Genomic DNA, 5,890 nt, shown 5'->3' with positions numbered 1-5,890 from the left:
AAATTCTCATGGCTTTGAGAGACTCATTGATATCATCCTTAGGAGGAATATATCTAAGTTTTAGAGAATCAACATCAAGAGAAATTCTATCAACGTTCCTAGCCAATTCATCAACTTTAAGTAATTTCTCTTCAAGCAAAGCATTAAAATTCTTTTGTGAATTCATAAACTCTTTAACACTAGTCTCAAATTCAGAGAGCATCTTATTAAAATTTCCATAAGAGCTGTTGTAGGAATTTCCATAATTATTAGAAGGATTACTAGGATAAGGCCTAGGATTAAAGTTCCCTCTATACGCGTTGTTACCAAAATTATTCCTACCAACAAAATTCACATCCATAGATTCATTATTATTCTCAATCAAGGTAGACAAAGGCATATCATTAGGATCAGAAGAAACACTGTTAGTAGCAAATAATTTCATAAGTTCATCCATCTTTCCACTCAAAACATTAATTTCTTCTATCGCATGCACTTTTTTATTAGTAGATCTTTCAGTATGCCATTGAGAATAATTAATCATAATATTATCTAGGATTTTAGTAGCATCTCCTAAAGTGATTTCCATAAAAGTGCCTCCCGCGGCCGAATCTAAAAGATTTCTAGAAGAAAAATTCAATTTGGCATAATTTTTTTGTATAATCATCCACAAGTTCAAACCATGAGTAGGGCAATTATGTATCATTAATTTCATTCTCTCCCAAGCTTGTGCAACATGTTCATGATCAAGTTGCTTAAAATTCATAATATCGTTTCTAAGAGAGATGATCTTAGCGGGAGAAAAATACTTAGAGATAAAAGCATCTTTGCACTTGTTCCAAGAATCAATACTATTTTTAGGCAAAGACAAAAACCAAGCTTTAGCACGATCTCTAAGCGAAAAAGGAAGTAGCTTCAATTTAACAATATCATTATCAATATCTTTCTTCTTTTGCATATCACACAAATCAACGAAGCTATTTAGATGAGTAGCGGCATCTTCACTAGGAAGGCCGGCGAATTGATCTTTCGTGACAAGATTCAACAAAGCAACATTTATTTCACAAGATTCAGTATTGGTAAGAGGAGCAATCAGAGTGCTAAGGAAATCATTATTGTTGGTATTGGTAAAGTCACACAATTTGGTATTATCTTGAGCCATCGTGACAAACAAGCAATCCAACACACGAGCAAACAAAAAGGCAAACGGAAAAGAGAGGGCGAATAAAACGGCAAGGGTGAAGTGGGGGAGAGGAAAACGAGAGGCAAATGGCAAATAATGTAATGCGGGAGGTAAGGGATTGTGATGGGTACTTGATATGTTGACTTCTGCGTGGACTCCCCGGCAACGGCGCCAGAAATTCTTCTTGCTACCTCTTGAGCACTACGTTGGATTTCCTTGAAGAGGAAAGGATGATGCAGCAAAGTAGCGTAAGTATTTCCCTCAGTTTTTGAGAACCAAGGTATCGATCCAGTAGGAGGCTACGCGCGAGTCCCTCGTACCTACACCAAGCAAATAACTCCTCGCAACCAACGCGAATAGGGGTTGTCAATCCCTTCACGGTCACTTACGAGAATGAGATATGATAGATATGATAGATAATAGTTTTGGTATTTTTGGTATAAAGATGCAAAGTAAAATAAGAAGCAAAGCAATAATAAAGTGATGGAAGATTAATATGATGAAGATAGACCCGGAGGCTATAGATTTCACTAGTGGCTTCTCTCAAGAGCATAAGTATTTTACGGTGGGTGAACGAATTACTGTTGAGCAATTGACAGAATTGAGCATAGTTATGAGAATATCTAGGTATGATCATGTATATAGGCATCACGTCCGAGACAAGTAGACCGACTCCTGCCTGCATCTACTACTATTACTCCACTCATCGACCGCTATCCAGCATGATCTAGAGTATTAAGTTCAAGAAAACAGAGTAACGCCTTAAGCAAGATGACATGATGTAGAGGGATAAATTCATGCAATATGATAAAAAGCCCATCTTGTTATCCTCGATGGCAACAATACAATACGTGCCTTGCTGCCCCTACTGTCACTGGGAAAGGACACCGCAAGATTGAACCCAAAGCTAAGCACTTCTCCCATTGCAAGAAAAACCAATCTAGTAGGCCAAACCAAACTGATAATTCGAAGAGACTTGCAAAGATAACCAATCATACATAAAAGAATTCAGAGAAGATTCAAATATTGTTCATAGATAATCTTGATCATAAACCCACAATTCATTGGTCTCAACAAACACACCGCAAAAAGAATATTACATCGAATAGATCTCCACGAGAGAGGGGGAGAATATTGTATTGAGATCCAAAAGGAGAGAAGAAGCCATCTAGCTACTAACTATGGACCCGAAGGTCTGAGTTAAACTACTCACACTTCATCGGAGAGGCTATGGTGATGATGTAGAAGCCCTCCGTGATGGATGCCCCTTCCGGCGGAGCTCCGGAACAGGCCCCAAGATGGGATCTCGTGGGTACAGAAGGTTGCGGCGGTGGAATTAGGTTTTTGGCTCCGTATCTGATCGTTTGGGGGTACATAGGTATATATAGGAGGAAGAAGTACGTCGGTGGAGCAAGGTGGGGCCCACGAGGGTGGAGGGCGCGCCCCCCTACCTCGTGCCCACCTCCTGGCTTTCTTGATGTAGGGTCCAAGTCTCCTGGATCATATTCGGTGAGAAAATCACATTCCCGAAGGTTTCATTTCATTTGGACTCCGTTTGATATTCCGTTTCTTCGAAACTCTGAAATATGCGAAAAACAACAATTTTGGGCTGGGCCTCCAGTTAATAGGTTAGTACCAAAAATAATATAAAAGTGAAAAATAAAGCCCAATATTGTCCAAAACAGTAGATAATATAGCATGGAGCAATCAAAAATTATAGATACGTTGGAGACGTATCACTGTCGCACCCCGACGTGCCCCGGCCCGATTGGGGGCACGTTTCAAAATGTTATAGAATTCCGAACAATAATTTCGCGTGTACATTCGGGCATTCTATGTTCACACAGAAAATTTCGCAAAGAGAGAACATTTTTGTGGCATGTATAAAAAATATTTTTAAAATGTCTCCTAGATAGTTATAATCAAGCATCGAAATTTGTCTTTTTTTACACGAGCCACAAAAAATGACCTTCTTTTACCGAAACTTTGTGCACAAACATATAATGTCCGAATGTACACGCGGGGTTTTTTTTTTGAACTTTTTAAAATGTGCATTTAGACAATGGGTGCATCTACACCTATGAGCCAAAGTGAGTTTATCTGATCAAACCCACTACTTAATGCAATCAACGGCCTTTCTTATGTGAAAAAGGGAGGTAAGAGGGAGCATGTAAAAAAACATCAATTGCGGCAAGGTTGTAAAAGCAATCTCAAACAGACACAAAAAAAGGTACAAGATTATAGAATGGGTATTTCTTTTTAGGGTGGATTAGTATATATAGTAAAAAAAATTGAGGGCTGGGTGGATTATAGAGAATGGATTGATAGGGAGAAAATATAAGGACCGACTCTGGTGGCAAGCGCGCATCCAAACGGATGGGAGGATGGTGGCCTACTAGCTAGTGTTGAAAGCCCAACTCTGCTGCGGCCCATCCACCAACTCCTCCATCGCATCGCTTCACTGCACACATCCGCCGTGGCCGCCCGTCGCTCGACCCGGCCAAGGAGCAACATGGTCCGGCGACCGGCCGCCGCGAGGCTGGCGTGGCGTCCTTTGATCCAGCACTCCAGCAGCCTCTTGCATAGACTGTATTTAACTATTGTCAATTCTCTTGATCACTGGTTATGATATTTGAAGTAACGTATGGCGGCATTTCTTCCATTTCAATAACATAACCAGTGATAAAGAGTGTGAGCCACAGGGCTACACAGGGGTACTCTTACTCACATGGAAGAAAAAAATCCCATCCAAATATGCTATAAGTTGGAAAGAAGCGTGCTGCCGAAAAAGGTCATGATTCATGAAACTTTTATTATTGTTATTATTTCAGATGTTGTACTCTGTTGTCCACCAATTCATTATATATCATTGCTATTATCTGAGTTTTGAGAACGGATCTATATATGGATGGTGGCTATACTATTGCGTTTGGGATCAGAAATGTTACACGCATCGTCATCGAGAAAGCTCCGTCAGAAGCTTATAGGTGCGTCACATAAAAATCTCCTCAAGTTTCGACTATCCTGGAAATTAGATGCTTTCTTCTGTTCAAATATTTATATCTGTTCGAACATATAGCTATACCTGATTCTGATTTTCAAACTCCGAATCATTTGCAGGTCTGGATTAAATGTTTTTTCAGGCGATTTGTTGCTGACTGTGTTATGTTTCTTCACATTTAATTTGTTTCCTATGCTTGGAGTTGAGTCATGTGAATGTTCCAATTTCTAAAGACATGTAAGTTTCTTTTTCACTGTTCTAATTATCAACAATTAACAAGCAGATACGTGGGCTACAATTAATTATCAACAATCGCACTGTTCAGTTTCAGCATTTGCACAAAGTACTGCAGCAAAGCTATCATCTGTTAGCAACCGATGTGGCTATGTGTTAAACATCGCTGGAAGTTGCCCTAAATAGGCTCATGTTTATCGTTGTTGTTTACTTGGTACAAATGGAAAATGACCCTTTTTCTGTCTATTGCTTCAGTGAGTACTTTGTTGAAAGTAATGTGAATGTTGTGTTCGACTGTTTCGAGTATTACTCTCTGAACTGTTGGAAGTTCACTGTCCATTTTTTTTCCTAAGAACAGTTACGACGTCTATTCATTTTTTGTGATTCCGGCTGTGGGAGAGCTAGTTGCTGGTGATAGGCAGTCGTACCAGTACTTGGTTGACAGCATTCGTCGGTTCCCAAAACATGTGAAGATTGTCATTTTCCAAGTATTCCCTGCCTGTTACTGAGCTGCCTTCTTTCTTGTAAACTTATGTACATGAGTTTCCATGAATTTTGGCCGAGTATCTAGGAAAATGCTCATTGTTACCTTCTAAAACAGCATGGGTATTGACTGTTCTTGTGATAGCTGAAGATATATGTTCCGCATATCTGCTGAACAAACTACTTTTACTTTCTAGGAAAAGTTGCTCTGATGATCCAGGAAGCTGGATTTGAGGCCGTCGAATATGAAAATCTGGTGGGCGGTGTAGTGGCCATTAACTCTGGTGTGAAACTATAGTAAGGTCAAATAGAAGCACAGCCAGAGACGCTTCGGCTTCGGTGGCGGTGGCGGTGGCGGTGGATCTGAATCAAGTATCTGAGACTAACAATTGACCATTTCTTTGTTAAAAGATCATGTAGCTCGTATTCCTGCTTATGTAACTCAAAATAAGGACAGACGATGATCTGCACAGAGGTCTTGTTTTTGTCACAACTTGGTCTCTACTATATATAAATTTGTAGAAGCAATCTCTGTTTCGTCAGTTTGTGTGCAATACCTTGCAAACAATGTCTTATTTTATGGGACAGAGGGAGTACATCTTTGGAGTTGCAACACTATGTATCAAATAAATTTGTCGAGATCACACAGCACTATGCATCAAGAAAATCTGTCTGAGATTACACAACACTATGTATCAAGTAAATGTAAAGATCACACAACAGTAAAATGTACTTCCTCTGTAAACTTTTATAAGTCATTTTAGATCACTACTTTAGTGATCTAAAACGTCTTATAAAGTTTACAGGGGGAGTACCAAGTAAATTTGTCAAGATCACACAACACTAAAATGTATCAAGTAAATATGTCAAGATCGCACAACAGTAAAATGTATCCAAGAAAATGTACCAGGAAATTACAACTAGGTGTCCTGACAGATGAAAATGGAATGGGAAAACATGATGTGCCTTTACATTGATCTCAGAGGTCACATTGCCCTAGAAAACAAAAT

The sequence above is a fragment of the Triticum urartu genome, chromosome 3A (genome assembly GCF_056163025.1).
Source record: "Triticum urartu cultivar PI428250 chromosome 3A, HENAU_Tu73, whole genome shotgun sequence".
NCBI classification, from domain to species: domain Eukaryota; kingdom Viridiplantae; phylum Streptophyta; class Magnoliopsida; order Poales; family Poaceae; genus Triticum; species Triticum urartu.
Note: the sequence above shows the minus strand (reverse complement) of the source record.